This window comes from Erithacus rubecula (genome assembly GCF_903797595.1).
Source record: "Erithacus rubecula genome assembly, chromosome: 17".
Taxonomy (NCBI): Eukaryota; Metazoa; Chordata; class Aves; order Passeriformes; family Muscicapidae; genus Erithacus; species Erithacus rubecula.
This window is the reverse complement of record NC_136669.1, coordinates 2,715,755-2,735,690: the sequence shown is the minus strand read 5'-3', so window position 1 is coordinate 2,735,690 and position 19,936 is coordinate 2,715,755. Positions and strand designations below refer to the sequence as shown.

Here is a 19,936-nt window from a genome sequence, read left to right as displayed (position 1 = left end):
AGTTTTTCTACTGCCCTAAGAGAATTTCTATCAAACCTTAAATTAATGCTCTTTTAAACCAAATTCTCTTGGAGCACACACACACATTCATGCAAAGGCAACTTCTATCCTTTGACTCTTATAAGGTAGTGAAATTTATACCAAAAAATCAGCACTCATACAGAACAACCCTTAAAGCTTTAAAAAATGTTTTGCCTCATGCAACTCAGCCAAAACCATTTTAAAATAATTTTTGTTTTCCTCCAGGCTGATTTTTTTTTTTGATGAATAAATGATAAAATATGACTGAAAGGAACAGACATATCCATAAACCAGGCATGTTGGTTTCAATACAACTGAAAGGTCTTTGAATTCTCAAACAACCCATTACAGACAATAGTCTGTCTGGACTTCAAGTGCAATACAGAGGGATAAAAATTTAAATGAAGGAGGTCAGAAGAGAGAAAAAAAAAATAACCCAGTCTGTTTGCAATACTTACATAACAGAAAATTTTTACAGGCACTTAATAGCTTCTTAAATTTCAGTTGAAAATACACATTTTATCAGATTTCTGAAGTACTGTCTTTACAAATATTTCTTTTCTGTGTATGAGTTTCATTCTTGGTGAGTGAAAATTGTTTCCTGCTGGTGAACACCCTTACATTTCAGGTTAAAATAACTGATTTCAGAACTGTATTAATCTTATTCCTCAACACAATACTGAGGTTCAATGGAAGAAAAGGCTTGCTACAGACTTTCCAGAATAAAATTAATTTTCCAAAGTCCACATTCTCTGTGGGATGATTTGGTTTAACATCAATGAAACTTTCAGGGAGTTAAATGCTTTTCATGTATTTGTGTTAATATCAGGTTTATTTATTTAAACCTACAAATGCCTACACTCCTGGGAAATCAAATTATTCTATCACAGGGCCAGAATACAGAGTAATGCACCTAAGAAAACAAGGCTGGTGCAGCTGAGCTCTGTTGTAATCCGATACCAGAGGTATAAGGAAGGTCTTACCTCTTCCCTACTGTCCCTATCCTATTGGCAGAGAGCCAAATAACCCCTCCCTGATCCTTTCCTAAAAAAAGCTAAGACCTGAGATCCTCTTCCTCTTTTTCCCTGGGACCACCATGAAATAAGAAAGGCAAGGAGCCTCTTTTGAACCTTGTGTTTATCTCCATGCTAAGCCTAGCTCCTTCTTATGGATACATAGGAAGAAGTCAAAGTTTATAGCAGTTGGCGCCCAACGTGGGGCACGAACCCACGACCCTGAGATTAAGAGTCTCATGCTCTTTCAGTTGCAATTCAGTGAATAAATTCACATCGATTCATGCAGAAATATGTTAATAACCTCTCCAATAATGAACAATCCACCCCCATTTTTAGCAGTGACCTCCAAAATCATCTTAACTCAAGGAGAGCCAGCAGCCACAGCCAGACTCGAATCTGCAGCAAATTCCAACAGCAGACAAGATGGGATGGAATTGTCTTGGGCCATTAAAAGGCCACATTATTTAAATTACATTCATCACGAACACAGCATCATTTCACTCTCTACAAGAACCTGGCTGGACAATTTTCATTTGGAAAGCTTTAATGACCTTTTGAGAAACATGGATTTGCTTTAAGGTTTATTCCCAGCATGTGGAACCTGGAGAACAGGTGAATGTTGGACAGGCTGTGCCATGTGGATGGATAAGAGGTTGCCAAACTGGGAACACGTGAGTTCCTCAAAGAATTGAGAGTAAGGACACAACCAACTGTTCCAGGGGGTTTCATATCAGTAGTCTGCCTGATACCAAAAAAGGAAGATATTCATAGTTAAAAATTAACTTCTGTCATTTTTTAAAGTAGAGGTATTTGGGTCAGCCCTTGATTTAGGTTGATTTCCTGTGGGAAAGCTAAAGTGTGGAAAATGATTTATTCAATTCTTTCCCCTATGCAAAAGCAAAGCAAAACAAATACAAATACAAAACCAAGCCCATTGTGTAAATTTGGGCTATTTACCAAGAAGATAAGAGCAAATACACACTAAAAATACCCAAACAAGTGTTTCCTGGGTGGCTCTGCAATTACATGAGGTAGACCTGGCTCTCACAGGGGTTTGATGCAGTTGTTTTGTATTCCAGCTGCAACAGCTGAGTGCCATCCAAAACACAACTAAGCTGAAAGAGGTAGAAAAACAAAAGCATCTCACTTGTCCCAAATGAATTCAACTTCGTTAGTTTTGGCAGCTTTTCAAAGATCAGAAAAAAAAAATATTTGTTTGATCTTTCCCTTCTTTCTACTTAAGGTCAATGATTGAAACAGGATCAGCTCAGTGACTACACCTCCAGTTCACAGTCTGTTGAATAAACATCCTAAGTACCATTTTGACAGCTGTGGAACAAAAATAAAAAACCACCAGGATTTTTTTATAACAGCTTTACAGAACGAGGAAGATTGCTGCTTTCTGAGGTAGTTAAAAGCCCAGGCCATGAGGCAGAACAATTCTGTTCTAATCTTCTCCCTGCAATAGACCTACTTGTTGTCAGCCAGCAAGTCATTCCCACTAAAAATTTCTGAGAAATATGTCACAATCTTGACACACAAACCAAGTTCAGCTCTCAGAAAGTCAAACCATCTGCACAATACCTTAGGATCTGTAGCTTTCCCTGGTGGCAGAAATGAATGGTAATTTAAAAAAAAAAAAAAAAAAAAAAGGGCTTTTCATGAAATAAACAGCCACGCTTGTCTCAAAAGTTGTATAATCATGCTTTGTCCTGCCATTAAAGGGGTAATTTTCAAAGTCTGGACAGATACATCAGTCCTTGAGCTGCATCATGTTTTGAATTCCTATCTGCATCACTGCTGCTATAAAAACCCCTAAATCCTAAAGAAGATGTATGTTTACTCTAGCTCTTAGTCCAATCCTGTTCCCATTTAAACGAATTGAAAAATTCTAATCACTTCTAAAATCAGAAGTCAGATAAAACACAAATAGAAATAACATAAAAATTATTACTGATGAGCTTAGTGCTGGTGGGGAAAACCTGCTGTGCTCAATGCCACGTTTTCATTTTAAAATTGGTTTCCTTTAGATCTCAGGATTGGGAGCAAAAACCTGTTTTTCCAAGTCAATTTTATCTATCACAATAGGTTTGGTTCATCTCCACACATTATTTGTACATGATTTACTTGAGGACAGTATATATAATAACTTTCAAGCATTTTGAGAATTTCAAGTTGGTGTCCTAGAAGCAGACCACACATAGAACCTCCTATAACAAGTTATTACAGAATCATTGGAACTTCTGAAAAAAATCTTCCCCAGAAGGTCAAAATGAAATAGAAGATCTTTTGATTACAATAGACATTTTAGTAAATAAAGAAAAATGGGACAAATTATTTTAAAAAAACCCCAAATGTTAGAGACACCAAAAAAAAAAAGAGTAAGCTCTTCAGAACCTTAATAATCCTGAAACTCCTAGAGATCTAATAATCCAAAAAAAGTCTGTTATAGCAAAAAGTGTTCAAGTATCAATAACAGTTAATGAGCAACTTCAGCAGCCACCTGCAGCAAAAATAAATCATCTGTTCCTTCCACAGAGCTGAGGTTCAAGGCTATCAGAGAAGCAGCCCAGGATTGTAGGAAAGCCAGATAAATTGATAAATAACAAAATCACTTGGCAATGGAACACTTGGGATAATCAGGGTGCATCAACCTCAGCAGGGCCCTGCTCACACACAAGGACATCTAACCCTGCTCAGCAAACTAACAGCAACAGCAGCTCCAAAATCAAAAATAAATGTGGGACTTGGCCTTGAGAGGTGAACAAAATCTGGCCTAATTAGGGCTTGTGTAGGATTGATTTAGATTCAACTTGGTCAAAAATGGAGTCAGCCCATTTTCTTCCAGCTGAAGTTTATTTTCAGCTGATTTTGCTTTAATTCACTTTTATAGAAGCTCAAGTGTGGAAATGCCTCTACAGGGACAGTGTTTCCTCACACTTGTACAGACACAGGACTGGAAGACACTCCTTAGACCACAAGACAAATTTTAGATAATTAAAAATGCTGATATTCTAAAGTGAATTCATTAACACAGCTCAAGTCTGGAATGTGTTCACAGACAAGAGTGGATATGGAGTTTTGCCTCCACTAAGAGACCAAGAAGATGCTGAAGGAGGCTGTGAAAGCATTCAGCTGAGTCAGTGTCAAACTTTTGGTGTTGTAGTTTTTTCTTTTCATCTGTTTTTTTGGGGGTTTTTTTGGTTGGTTTTTTTTTTTTTTTTGTTACACCAGCAGGTTTCATCAACATTCCAGAATTACCAATCCAGCAAATCTGATGTTAAAATGCTCCTGCAGGTACCAAAGGAAGAGGTTGTCCTGCAAGGAATTGTGGTTTTAGCTCTTCAAGAATTTTGACCAAAGAAAAGCAGTCAGTCACTGTAAACATCCAAGGACATGGTATCTTTCATTTTGTTTGGGTTCTCTTTGCTTTCAGAGAATTCTCTCTTCAAACATGCAGCTCATATTAATTTAAATTATCTGGAGCACTGACTGTAGATTTGAGAAAACAGTGTCACAGCCTCAACAGAACTATGCTATGTTTGATACACAGCAAAACAGGAACCTTTCTACAGTTCTGCAAAAGTGAGAGTTAGAATGCAGAAATTCGGCTCCATTTTCAAATTAGTGCCTCTAGCATGTAGCAAAGGCAGCTGAAACCTTTGGGGATATCTGGCAGTGCTTCCAGAAATTGTTCCTGCTCTTTCTAAACTATGATATAGCAATTTCCTCATTTCCTCCTGTATTGAGTGCACTGTAGGATTTATTTCCATTATTGATTCATTGTAAAAGAGTTCTGTGCTAATTACCACTACATTATGAATAAAACTTTTTTATATATTGCAATGAGAATCCCTTTCTTCAGTCCCAAATTTATCTCCTTTTTGAGCACAGGAAAGTCCAGCCCTGCCTGCAAGGAGCTCCATGGCTTCCATTTAATTTCAAAATAGAGGGAAAAGGGATTTTCTGTGGATTAATAAAAAAGAGCCAGAGGGTTGTCTCAGGTCAGTTTAAAACAATGAAGTTGTGCATTCTTGCTGTGCTCTCACACCTTACAGTGATGCCCAACAAAACCAGAGGATGGGGAAGTCACAGTGGAATATCTGAGATTTTCATTATTTATGAAGGACTAGTTTGAACTCTCAGAGGTTTGTCCTATTATTTTAATAAAGTTGAGAGAAATAAACAACAAGCAAAAACACTCTCCAAAAATGAATCTGTTTTCTGAACTTTGCTTTGTTCAGAAGAGAAAATTTTAAAGATCAACCTAGAGTGTGTTTAATTATTTTTGCTGTTCTTAGGAAAATAGATGCTAACACAGTAACCAAGATCACAAATTCCTAAGTACTTCTACTTTCAAAGAAAAACAAGTATTTATAAAACAGCAGCCTCAGTGACAACCTTTAAATTATTTTGAGGAACTTAAAAGACTGCATTCTGCAGCATAATAAAGGCAAATTAGTCCAAATATATGCAAATAATATTAATGTCCCCTTAAGATGTTTTAAATTTTGGCACTGATTACTTTATATTTGTATATCTTTATGACTTCTCTTAGACAATGCAATTTCACTGAGATGAAATTAGTTTTCTCTCCAATTGATTTTTTAAATCACAGGAAATTATTAGTATTTGTAATTTTTAATCTTCATCACTCACAGTCTTTAAATGATCATTTTAAAGTTGCTGATTAGATGAAGACTACAGAACCCATTATGATGTGTCAAGACTAATTGTTAAAAGATAGATAAAATAATTACTCTTATTCTTTGTGACTAAATATCACATTTGGAGTATGAAAAGGATTTTTACTCTTCAGTTCAACAGCTATCAGAGCACAGGCTGGGAGATGAACCACATGTGATTTATTTATCCTTGGCAATGCTTCTCTTGCCTGACTGGATTTGCACAAGATCACCTGGATCAAAACCTCCAAGGTTAGGCACAAATTCTGTGGAATGAGGATGATTGGCAAGGCAAGGAAGGAATTGCCAATATCAGTGCCCCAGATTTGTGTTAGGTAAATGATCAGCTCCACATGATCAGAGAGATTCTCAGTAACCAGTGTAGAACAAACCACAGGGCACATTGAAATCTCAATTTTTTGTCTCTCTGTCACTGGAGAGGAGCAAAAATCACTGGCCAAGCTTCTTTTACCCTGCATTCCCAGTTCTGGACAAAGCACCTGGCCATGCTGGAATGAAGGATGGCACAGTTAAGGACAGTTTCATGTCCCCTCTATGTCCTTGGCTTATTGCACAGTGCGTTGGAGATTGCAAGGAGCTCCTATTTTGCTGGATAAATGAAAGCTATTAACAAGGTCCTTGTAGTGGAACATTTAGGAAACATCATGGGCTCTTCATTAGTGTAAATGCCAATATATAGCACAGCCACTAATGTGAAAGAGCCAAAAACTTTTAGTAAGAAAGATGGAGGGAAAGGAGGGAATCAATTTTTTTTTCTGATTCATTTAATTTAAACATCGTACATCTCTCATTTGTGAAGTGAATACTAACTGAAAAACCTCAGCATTAAGCTGTACACATACATCAGCCAAGTCAGCTGCATGCTCATTTACACTTTGTTTATAAGTTCTCTGAAGTCACAGCTATAGGGATGTCTCTGAAAAAGCCATTTGGGACAAACCCACACTGAGTGTTCCCTGTTTGAGAATCACACACAGTTTGTCCTTTCACCCACAGGAATGTAAATACAACACCAGCAAGGGCACATGAACAATTTTAGTCATAGTCTGCATGTTTCTCATAGTTGGCACAACTGCAGCAGAAAATATTCAAGAACTAAGCACAACTTCTTAAAATTGATCAAAATCACTGTGATGTCCCTTCAATGAATATTATGGATGGCAGAGAACTTTTTGTCTCTTCCATTGCAATGCAAGTGTTGAGAGCAAAGCCATCAAGAGAATATAAATCCTGCACTGGGATTTAACATCTTCCCAAGAGCCAAATATTCAAGGATCCTACAATTCATGTTGGCCCACCAGAGAGCAACACAGATATTATTAATAAATACATGGTGCCTACTCCACTGAACTTTGCTTGCCCTCTCATTTATCCATCTTCTCTTGAATAAAATTGCTTCTCAAATATTTAACCTTGTGTGTTTCTTTGGGTCAAATTGTACTCAGATCAGTGACATTCCCATCTTCTATAATCGAATTTTCCTATTTGCAGACAGCTGGCAAAAGTTTACACAATTAAATGGCAGCTGAACAGTGCAGAATAACTTTCTAAAGCCCCATACAACAAAGAATGTCTCTCTCCATAGTAAATAACTCAATTGATTTCTTGTGGTCAAGACAACACCTGGAGTGCAGTGAAGTAAAATATTTTTCTTAAGAAGTTGTCCTTTTTTTCTTTATGCTATATTTTAAATTGGGTGGGAATGGCATTTGTATTTATCCAGGCAACCTGTAGAAAATATGAAAATAAATATATAAATGAAATACTTTTCCCTAAGAAAAACAATGTCCATGTAAACTTTTCCTTATGTTGCCTTTCACTCTTGTTCTAATGCAGAGGTTCAGCAAGTTTATTTCACAGTATGAATAAAGAGCAAATGCCAAAATATTTATATGGTACATAAATCACAGACCCATTTCATCAACTAATGATAATCATTATTTTTTGATTGCTTTGACAGCAGAAGTTTGATAACAACACTGTAGAGTTGAAGGAACATAAATATTTTGCACCTTTTTTTTTTTTTTTTTGGCTCAATTTCATTTTTCAAAATAGAAACAAACAAATGAAAAATTTATACTGAGTGGTCTCTCCTGAATCTCTGTCCACAGATTTTGGTTTTCCCAATTTGTTAAGGGTTACATCAGTGCTTTTAATCAGGAGAGTTTGGACATTGTGACCCACTCCAGAATGAAAGTTTTACTGGAAAGCAGCAGGATTTTGAAACAATTAGGAAAACTGCATCCATGTTTGGGACACACAAAGCAAATATTGGTTTATGAAAATCAGAATCTGTTGTTGTTGTTGCTGTTAGCTTGGTTTGGATTGGGACTTTATCTCACATATTGTCTCTAGGAAACATTTAAAGAAGTATTATCAAAGTTACAGGTCCTAGCTCTAAGGAAAAGGAAGCAAAACAATGAGAAAAATAGATAAATAAGATTTTTCTAGATCTTGAGATTTCCCTCACCAAGCCATATGCTGCAGTTTCTCAAAGGGTTTTGTTGCAGCACAGGGAGAACAATGAGTATTAGTTGAATAATCAGGATAGATTATCAAAATATATAAAATCAAAGTCTGTGCCCTACAGCAAGCCATAAAGAACAGCAGCCATCTGGAGCTCAAGAAATGTTTCCAGCTTTGTCAGTAAGACTTTGTTATCAACAGACAATATAGGCTGCTAATTAAAAAATCTACAACTAAGCATTCTCCCCCTCTCCAGGGATTATTTCCCATACATGCTATAATATCCATAATTGTGATCTCCATAATCACAATTTACACCACTGGGGCTGCAGGACACTATCAAGAACTGAGCACTAAGTGTGAATTCAGTCCTTGCTCTATTCTTGTTTTATTGCCAGTTTCAGGAATCTTCTACATGGCATTATGAAAAAAAAAAAAAAACACAGAAAAATCAACTGGTAATTCTGACATCATTCTGAGATTCTCAATCCTTGTGATTTCTAAATAATGCAAGGACAAAAAGAGCTTCTTGTTCTCTGCATAAAGGATACCCAGAGAGAAAGGCACTCGAGTAAAAAAATAAAAATTTTCTAAAAGCCAACAAATTATTTTCCATTTTCATTTACAAAGAAAGAAAAATGGCCCTCTATTTTTTCTTTTTTTTTTTCTTTTTTTTTTTTTTTTTTTATCTGAGTGGAAAGCTTTACTTCTGTTTGTACTGATAATGCTGAAATTTTATGTTTAACTTCTGATGAGGAATAGACTTTCAAGAACTACATAATCCTGCATAAACATGCTTTGCCTGTTGCATTTAGAGCTTTCAGTATGAGCAATCATCTTCATAAAAATGTACACAAAGAGTCAGGCCAGTATCTTTGCTCTTCTGCCTGATGCTGAGCTTGTGAGTACCTTTCATGCTCTTCCAGACAAGCTTCTTATCACAACTTCCCTAGGCAAATGTTTCCTTTCTTAGCAAAAAAACCTTTAATATTTACTTTCCATTCACTACTCTCCTCTATAATATATGTACCTCAAAGAGCCTCAAAACTTCTGTACTTTTTCAGGTGAAGTATTTTTATAGCAGCCTGGGCTAGAGGAACCATTTTTCCATGTCCCAAAGCAGTCAATGGCTCAGCCATGACCTGAACAAGAAATTCATATTTAGTTTGTCTTTAATCAGGTTCTCCAGCAATACAGACACAAGAAGTCAATCTGAAACTCACTGCACCAGAAGACCACAAATCTGTATTCAGTACTGATATGGGAGATTATTACAGAAAATACAGGTCTTAGAAGCCACTAATTTTAAAAGCTGGCTTTGGTTTGTTTTCTCTTTCAAATGGCAAAAGAATTCCTAAACTCAATAGATGACAAAGTATAATCATGGCACAAAAGAGACCATATCTTCTTTATACATTAGAAAATTCTCAGTGTAACTGAAAGCACTTGAGATTTTCTGACTGCTTAGACTCTCTGTGTACCCAAATTCTCCTAAAGGAATGCACGTGCACCTCTCACAGAGCTGCTCCTCAGGGCAGTGAGTACCCTGCAACATGTTCCAGAGCAAAGTTTCTGTCCCAAGCCAAGGGCCAGCTTGAAAATACAGATCACAGTGAGCTGAACATGGTGTGGACCCAGAGAGACCCTTGTGAGAGATGCAGCAGAGACAGAACTGGGAGAACTCAAAACCATCTCAAAGACGGATTACAGTTTTCTTTGTCTTCCAGCAAAAGGCTCCAGCCAGATGAGGAATTTTGAAGGACCAGACCCATATTCTGCCCAGACAGAAGAGGATGCATATAACTGCAAGCTAGATGCATATATTAATTTATTCACGTGTGTTTCCAGGTTTTTCTAACTCAGAAGGTGCACCTCCACTCCCCCTCTATCCCAGTTCCTCCACCAGAACAAAACCCAGCATGAAGGGCAGCTTTTCTCAGTTTGGTGAACATTTGGGGTGATGACAAGGGCTGTGCACAGAGCTTTCCACACACAAAGACTCTTCATGATATCTTCAAGTTTCCAGTTCAGGCACCAGTTTAAAAACAACTGCTTTGTTTCACATGATGGAAGGTGCCCTACTTACTGAGAAGAGACAGGTTACTTTTGCACTTTTGATTTCCTGCTGGCCAGGATGTACAGATGGGTTATATAAAAAAAAAAAAAAAAAAAAAAAAAAAAAAGACAGATGCCACTGAAGTAGAGAAGAGATTAACAGGGTCACTAGCTTGCACTCCTGGGGTCTGGTTGAAGGATTCCTGCTTCTTAAAACTGTGAGTTGCAAGAGATGACGGACTCATCACTCAATGAAAAGTGAGTTCCAGCTTTGCAGTGTGAAGTTACTTGGCTGCTTTCCATTGCCTTGGCTCTGCAGGATGTGAGGGCTCGTGGGAAAGCACTACTTTGATGTTTCCCTGAATTTTCCTGTGGAACATATTAGACATGAGGCATATCAGATACAAGTTCAAAGCATCTGGGCTAAATTCACAGTTGGTATTGATGATTTTCTGCAGTGCTTCAGGTGACATTTTAAGCAGGTTATTTAATGTGCTAATAAGCATAGAACCCAGACTATTTGACTAGGAAGAATAGGTCTTTTGTAAAAAGATGTATAACATGGAGTCACACTAAACTTGACAGATATTAGGCTAAGATACAGAATTACCTAAGGACTGTTGGGTTGAGTGAATCTTCATTATGCCAAGGAGACAACAGAAGTTGTGCTTGTAATACAGAAATGTAGTAAAAGCTGCCAAAATCTGTCATGTGAGATGCAGGGCATCTTACACCAGGTATGGAACTGCTCCTTGAGCTGCAATGCAATATGGAAAATCCTCTACAAAACTGGCACAGAAAGAATTCATGTTGATAGGGGGGAAAAGAGGTTAATCCTGCAATGTAAATTCTTTTTTCTCTTGTCCTTTGCCGTGCTATCTTTGCTAACAAAGGATTGTGCCTATCTATGTTCATATCCTATTGATATCAGAAATAGGAAAGTAGGTCATGCCAACTGGTTTCTGGTTTGAAGAATAAGGAACAAATTTTTTTTAAGCTTTGAGCTTCTAAAAATATATACTTATTCTTTCTAGATTCTAGTAGATAGAGAGTTTCTAGGGATAGAAAGAGAAATTCAGACTTCTTTGAGATGGTAAAGAGCTTCATGCCATGAAGCCATTGGGCTTGTGCCAGTCCTTATCAACAGATGGAGATGAAAAAAATCAGGCAGATTTAAACTTCAGTTCAACTTGTGCCTTTCATAAACAATCTTGCAGCCTGCTGACAGAGACAAAACAACCTGCTTTCAAATCTCATCATCCTCCCAGTTCCTGGCTGACTCATGATCCCTGTGCATCATGACCTAGAAGAGAGTAAGGAAAGCTGACTCTTCTACTCTTCTTACTTCCAAAAATCTCTTCTGCACTGTTTTGTTGGGGTTTTATTTTTCCCCTGTTTAATTGTTTAATCCTTCATGTGAAGGATTAGTCAGGATGCAGAGACACAGTCCATGGAATCTGCTTGGATTATCCAGGCAGGGAATCCTAAGTCATTCCCTTCCAGCACCCTCCCAGAGCCCTTCAGACCAGGCTGCCTTCCCTGGAGACTGCTGTGCAGGGATGCTCACAGGATCCTTTTCCTTGGGCACAGGTCCTGGGGATGCTGGAGATGATAAGGAAACATCCCAGTTGGGTCCAGCTCTTTGCTGTATGCTCCCTGTTCTGCTGCTGTCATGGAAACATGACCTTCTCTACTTTACCAACTTCCATCTTTCATGAAAAGCCTGTGAGCATCCCATGGGAAATCTGGCAATAGAGGAGCAGGAAGGAAGGAACAAGAGTGTTACAGAATCCAATGGCAGCAAAGAACCAAGATCAGGAGGAGTATGGTCTGGGCATTAAAACAATCCTGACTGATTCCCAAAGTGTCATTTCTGTAAAGGAGGTGCCATTTTTTAAGTAATTTGTCTTTCCATAGCCACATTTTAACAAGCACAGCAAGTTCACTTGTGAGATCTGACAGAAACTGAAATCACAGGTTCATTTTTAAAGCTTATACATTTCCTCACATTCCAAGCCTGCCCTGAAAGCTCTGTCACTGCTCTAGGTGGCAGATTTATTAAACAGGCTCAAGAGAGGACTGAGACTCTGGATTAGTCCAATCTTGTTCTTCAGCACAGCTGTCCTTCTGAGAGGAAAGTTCTGACACTTTTGTGCAGTGAACTTCTTGACAATTTTTCCACTCTCCCTCCTTTTACTGAGGCTACAACTTCTACTCCATGCACTGGCCCAAACCTGATGGTGGCATCTCCAGTGACCTCTGAGTATTAATTTATCTGTCTTTCTACCACATGATTCAGGCAACAAAATGACACAGAAATACATCACAGCTTACAAAATTTAAAAAAAAAAATAGAAAATGAATCAAATTTCTCTCCCATTCACTTCAAAATGAGGATAGGTTTTAGAGGGCTGACACAGTTTGAAGCACACCTTATGACTGAGTCTCTACCTAGAAGGATGAGCAGCCACAGTCTGGCAGAGGTATTTAAGATAAGTTGTACTGACACAAACAAAGCTCCAGTTGGCACATTTAGAGTGAAGAAAATAATTCTGTGCTTCAAAGAATGAGAAAGTTGGCACGTCTGTTGTGTGATCTCCTCAACTCTGGAACTAAAAATTAGCCTTTACAGACTTTTACTGGAAGCATACTGAGTTCTTTTTTTAGGATCAGAACTTTAGAGCTGCAAGCAAACTCAGGGCAAATAGGAAGTCTCTGACTCATTCAGGTGATGGGTGAGAAGTTTGACGTGAGTATTAACAAAGCCAGCAAGAAACAAGCCCCAGCAACCAATTCATGGTCTCTGCCCAATGACTGTAATTAAATGCACAAGTATGTCTCATTTTGCTAACTTTGTAGTGAAAGAATTCAGTGAGATACCCCAAAATTCTCTGTGTGACTCCTCCAATTAAATGAATGTCAGCAGAGATCACAAAGACCTGGTAGCAAACACCATAAAATATCCCAGTGAATTCAATGCATTAAAGGACCATATATCACAGGCACAGGCTGTATATCCTGCTGTTGCAGCTTACCAACCAGCCCTGTTATTCCACTTTGTAAAATTTCATTAAAATATACACTTCCTTCTTTTTTTCTGTGCCAGAGGAACACAGATTTAACTGAGAACTTCATGTGAGACACTCTGGGCCAAGTTTTGCTGACAGCATCAAAGTTACTGATAAACCTCCTGTTGGCTTAGAGATGGAGCATTAAAAGTCCTAAAATAATATGAAATAATAATAGATCTCTTTAAAAAAAATATAGTGTAACTTTCACTTGAAAAACAACAACTTCCAAGAGATTGGTTGATGTTGAAGTCAGAATATTGTGTTTAAACATTTCTCTGTGCAGCAGAAGCCTTAGATGGAGCTGCTACATCTCCTGAGAATGCAGGGTTATATTTCTTTCTTCATCTGAAAGGTGATTTCATGCTTCAGGAAGTAAAGAAAGTTTGTGCACTGACAATATAAATGCAGATGCCTCCCATAATGATTGACACCAAAGGTCGTGCGAGGGGAGTTTCATTTCTGCTCCCTGTAGATCAGGCAGCCAAGCAAATTAACATCTCTCCAGGAATTAGGAAGTCAAAGTCTTGACAGTTCTGGCTTCCCCCCCTTGAAATGGGTTCAGTTCAGAAGGCCTCACTGAGGTCTGATCTGCTCCTCACAATTACCTTTTCTAATAGACAGTATGAAAGCCAATGACACTCCAAGTGTGCTGTCACAGAGGCAAATTTCTTTCCCTGCAAAGGACATAAGTGCCAATGGAAGAAGCTATTACATCCAGCAAGCAGTAAAACACTGTCATAAAGAAGTATTAATTTCACAGAGCTGACAGAAAACTATCTGTGGCCCAATCCTAAATATATATCCCAAAATGAAAGACCATTTCAAGCTTATATCTGGAAGAATAATGCTGTACATGCAGGGGATAAGCAAAGCAGGTTCCTAACAAGCTGCTTTTGCAGTTTGTGCTCTCTCACCAATGAGGGAATTTTGAAGTACAATAGAAAAGTTATTAAACTACAGCACAAATATTATGACAAATAATAAAAAATTCAGCTCACCATTTCCCCTGCTGTGTATTTTTAGACTGTTGCCTAACTTCTTCATGAACAAAGGTATACAAGATATTATACATTAATGGAATACCAGTGGGGAAACAGTAATACTTCTGTTGATTTTTTTTTTTTTTTTTTTTCCTTACTGCAGGTTGATTTAGCCCTTGCAGACAAGACTGTAAAATTTGAAGTAGAATATTTTTATGGTCACTTCTATGCACCCCAGATCCAGCTGTGCCCCTGCTAGAACACTGTTTGATCAAGCCCACAATGGATTTTCTACCACAGCTTATTCCAGGTCCCAAGTGAAGTTCCCACACTTGTGCACTCACCTACTGGTGAGATTCTGGTTTCCACACATTTTTACCTTTTCCTTCCATCCTTGAGAATGTATTTGCTCAAGCAATTAAAAAAAAATGTGGTCTGCTAAGTGGAGCTATTATCAGAATAGGACCACTAGAGCAAATTTTGATGGTAACAAGCTTTTAGCATTCATCTAAAATATATAATGTATAGTTAATATATATTTCAGACACCTGAGGTCTAAATAAACCATGGGGGAATATCAATACTATGCCTGGACATTAAAATCAGGCAAACACCATCTTTCTGCAGCCTCAGAAACCATGAACCATTTCAATCCTCCAACTGTAAAAATTTTCTTTAGCACAAAGATGTTTCCTTGTGTCCAGTCAGACCATCAAACCATGTGGGTGGGAGATGTTTGGTACCTGCAGCCCTGACCAAAGGCAGAGAGTGACAACAGCCCAAGCCCAGCACTTACAGCCAAGGGAAGGATTTTCAACAATATTCACTGTGCAAACCACAAAGAGCTGATCCAACATCAGAAATAATCAGATTTTTGTTCAGGGTTCCAGCTTTCACAACAGAACCAAAACTGGATCTTTTTTTCAGACTGTCAGAGTTATTCAGCACTTCCATTCATGCAGACAGATGAAGAGATGATGAATCTCTCCTACATCTTTGTCTTCAGGAAGGACAGTGGGGACAGAGAGAGGAGCAAAGCACAAACACAAGGAAAGAAAGTGGCTCAATAAAACCCAACAGGGGAAAAAAATATTGGCAGGGATAGGCACATGTAAGCAGAATACCTCACCAAAGAATCAGCCCAGGTTGTGGCTGAAAAAACTGTCTGAACAATAAAAATAGTAAATATTATTTATATGTATAATATTGATCCTTAATCAAAATCCTTAAGTCCCTCACAATCATCAGAGACAGAAATCCATGGAATGTAACAGCTATTGAAACAAAGCAATAATTAGGTATAAGTAAAATGAGAAAATACAAAATGCCCAGTTCTAGGAAATTGGCAAAAAAGTACCAAGAAAAGGATTCAGTGGAAGTCAGATAAGAACTATGTAACAGTAATAGCATTTTTTTTGTTGTTGTTTTCTTTTTTCCATGTTTCTCTGGCTTGTTACTCATTAATAATCTTTGGTAAGATTCAGAATCACTCTCTCCTCCTTAGTTTTCCCAGGGCACAGAGAACATGATTGATGTCCTCATCCCTTGCTTGTAGCAAAACACTAACCTTCTGTATTGCTAATTTTGATCTAAGATGAAAAAAAAACAAAATTATTAACCATTTCCTTTCCTCTTTGGTATTGTTATATTACTTTCAAGTTTTCCTATTTTAGATTCTAAATCAGAGGAAGAAAGGAGATATGAAATAAAGTGCTAGTTCATTTTTTTAAAATTCAACTCAATCCTGTTCCTGCCAGTGATTTTGTCCCCTTTCCCTCTATTTTCTCTGTGTTTCATATTTTCATGGCAGTGGTGGAGCAGCTCCTACCAGAACTGTATTTGCATCTGGGAGAAAAGATTCAGCAAGCCAGGGAAGAAGAAAAAAAACAAGTCAAAATGATAAGTAATGCAACAAAACCAAAAGAAGGAAAAAGGTGGATGGGGGAAAAAATGTCTCTATAATTTTACTGGATAGAAGAGGATTAGGGAACTGTAGAAGTTAGATATGGAATGTACCCACTGTCTGAAATCCAGCTCAACCCTTTCACCCTGGATAGTTTTTCACCTTCCATTCTGGAATTTTTCAGCTGAGCTTCATCCATGTTCTGTGCATTTCTGCCCTCACATACCCACCATCTGCAGAGGCAATTCCAAGGGCAGAGCTGGGAAATGCCATCACAAGAAACTGGTCGTTTTGGGTTTTTATGTGACTGAGCTGCTGATAATCTGAAACACACTTTTATTGCAGCACAGTGAAACCTAGTGACAGATGGTAATAATCACTTAAATCTCCTTTATGCAACCAGCTTTTACATTCATTGAATAAATCATTAAAGCTACAATATATTTCTCTGTGTGTTGTGCATTTCAGAAGCACTGCAGGGCATTTTTTTATGAAAAAACTCTTGTTCACTTACCTATCATTACCACCTGATATAATGGGTAGAGTCTTAGTACTTACAAAGTCAATGACAAAAACTCCACTTCAGTGAGGACCAAGATTTTATCTAAAAAACCTACCCAGCACAGATAATCCTAAATTAAAATATACATTCAAATACTTCAAGCTCTGAAGAGATACAGCTCATTAATAATCATTGTGATTACAGCTGTAAAAAAGACCAGGAGTTGTGTGACTACCCATGACACAGCACAGGCATCTTGGCATGGCAAACCCTTTTACAATCCTTGTATTCACCTCCACAGCACAGGGCAGGCTGTCTATTTATCTATAACATAGATAATAATAATAATAGAATCTATTTGTCCAGCCCAGACTTAGAAATCAGCAATTGTAGGTAAAGGATCCTATTATATCGATTCATTGAATAATCCCAGATGCACTTCTATGGAGAGTAGGTCTGGATAAAATATAGCACATTGTATCATCCAATTATGCATTGCTCTAACTGGAGTGAACAATTTTATTTAATTTTCAGGGGACAGTACTGAGGTTCATAAAGGCAGTTCCCGAGATGCCACAGGACAAACAGAATTTTGACTCCCTCTTTGCAAGGCCATGAGATGTTTAATATTATATACTCCTAGAAGTGGATGTTTACAGCCCTTTGTCTCTAGCAGGACTGCAATGGACTGGGGCAATCTCCTGCATCCTTTATATACAATAAAAACAAGATTAGAGAATTAGTAACAGACTAAAGAACTAAAAGGCATCTAATATATTGATTTAATTAATGGTTTCCATATCCTCCTCTCAGTCCCTACACAGTTTCCTGGAGTTTATGGAAAGCAACATCATGTCCAAAATCCTGAGCACACCTTCCAAAGCTAAGCCTCCTCCTCCTCCTTCTGGAGACACAATGAGATGCTTCCCTAAGGGTGAAAATGGAGAGTTTGAGCTCTGCTAGGCTGGTACAGGCACTAAATATGGGCAGCACCTTCCTTAAGATAACATCATGGGATTTGAAGGGCAGGAGTTAGTCCAGAAGGTCAAGCTCAGTGTCCAAAAGGGGTGTTTTTCAGATATATAATAAAGAAGAAGTTTTGGGAGGGAAATCCCAGTTGGACAGCAAAGCTCACTCCCATTTAGGATCTGACAGCAAGGATGCTCCTCGGCACTGGGAAGGGACCTCCCCCAGCTCCAAAGTGATTTCAAAGCTGGGAATTTACAGACTCCTTGCTTCTTCTCTAAATGCTAATTGTTGGGAACATTTACAGCTGGCTCTGAACAAGCACAGGAGGCAAACAGCACTGCAAGCTCTGTGTTGGTGTTTGCACTGCAAAGGAGCAGATTGGCAAAGCTCCTCCTAAGTGATCTTGAAATGGAAAAACAACGATGCCACATGCATTTTGCAAAAGTGGAAGGATTGATTAGTGGGTCACACAATTCCAAAGACCCATTATACAGCTTCCTTTAAATAATTAAGCATAGGGAAATGTACTATTCCTGCAAAGCTAACTAGGAGCATCTCACTGCTCAGAAGATTCACTGCCTGCTTGTTTGCTAAAGAAATCTGAGCAGGTTCTCTGGCTTGGGGCATTTCACTCAGTTTCATGGCACTATTGTGTTCCTCCAAACACTTTCTCATGTTCCTTCAAACCCTCCTCATATCCCATGGACATGCACTGGTTTGCCAGTGTCTTGACTTGCTCAGTGGGGTCTGTTTGCTCTCTCAAGGATTTGGCAGAACACATTTGTTAGTGTGAGCAGGGAGTACAACTGATTTGTTTTTCTAAGGGGTTATTTTTGTGCTTTATTTCTTGGCAATGGCATTGCACATCCAAAAAATCGATGCACTTGACAACAGAGAAAATATTTTGGCTGGACATATTTTTTTTAACCAGAACTGCCCATCAAGCCATGAGGAGTTAAATTCAGATTTAGCTGTTTAGATCGTGTCATTTTAACATCAGGTTTGCTAAAAGGTTCAAGCATTGCCAAGTTTTTAGAAGGTTATTTGCTAGCCCGAGGAATTTAATTATTTAAAGCTTTGAAGACAGAGCTATTTACCAGCACCTTCTGACACCAGTGGGTTTAGGAAAACCTGCACACATGGAAGAGTCACCCTGCTTGTCACTTCAGCATCATTTTTATGAAGGCACAAAAATGAATTGCACATTCTGTAGCTTTCTAAAATATATTTAGAGCTAGACTTAAAAGGCATTGTAATTTCTAACAAAAATTCCTTCAGAGGTACCCAACACATTTTAAAAGAACAGTGACTCAACTGCTTTCACTTACCAACAGGTCCTTTAACAACTTCAAAAAGCAGTGGGGAAAAAGTCAAATGGGTACAAGCTTACATCTAAAGTGGCTAATCTGACCTCTGTTAGATAACAAGATTTGGAGGGTTTTAAAAGATTTTCTGTATTTTTCTCTTTATATGTCAATGTTGAGAAGAGCTCACTTCTATACTTTCCTTTTATTTCTCATTCAGGTTTTTCTGAATGTATTGTATATCAAAGTGTTTCATTTTCTCATCACCCCTTAATCAGATCACTATCTTATTACCTGGTCCAGAAATTAAACACCTGGAGAAATCAATAGTCAGAGAAAAGGGTGAGGCAGGGATCAGCCCTAGATAAATGATATTTTTGTCTTATCCATGCAATGGCATGAGATCATCTTCAAGCAATGAATATGGAGAATCAAAAAATGGATTCATAAAGGAAAAAGGATTTAACTTGGCCAAGAAATTTGAATTAATCACTTAAATAACGACAACTGGCTGGTTTGCAATATCCTATTACCATTTTGAATTTCACAGAAAAAAAGACCAGATCAATTATTTTGATGTTTTTTGAATAACATTCTCACTATTTCATCCTGCTCTATGGAATAAGATATTTAATTCACAGCTACACTTTTTTTTTTCAGCAGATCACATGCAAAGATATATGTGGCTGGAGGTGATGTAGGTCACCTTTTCCTGTGAGGATTGTAACATATTTAATAACCTGCAAATAAACCATTTCCTATGGTTGGGGAGCATGCAAAGGTTATTTCTAAGGTCTTGCCCTCCCATCATCATCTAGTCTCCTGAAGAATGATGGATGAACTTAAATACTTTGGACAAGTCCACTTTCCATCAATTATGGCTTAAATCAAAGCCTAGGTTCAAAACCTGTGGGAGAAGGTGTTGGGCTTTCACATACTGAGT

The 19,936-nt window shown here is 37.9% G+C and overlaps 1 long non-coding RNA gene across 3 annotated transcripts in view; it reads right to left on the bottom strand.

The window, feature by feature from the left end:
• Positions 1 to 16,835, bottom strand: part of LOC306809159 — a 103,861-nt gene extending 87,026 nt beyond the window's left edge. Inside the window, exons 1-3 of one of the 3 annotated variants that reach the window (XR_013776181.1) lie at positions 16,733 to 16,835; positions 10,553 to 10,633; positions 7,336 to 7,471 (exon numbers count right to left, since the gene is read on the bottom strand). This is a non-coding gene — a long non-coding RNA (uncharacterized lncRNA). Of the gene's footprint in view, positions 1 to 7,335; positions 7,472 to 9,248; positions 9,352 to 10,552; positions 10,634 to 16,732 lie in introns of those variants that run through there. The other 2 variants (XR_013776182.1, XR_013776180.1) reach the window with 2 other exon arrangements.
• Positions 16,836 to 19,936: the final 3,101 nt, after the last annotated feature.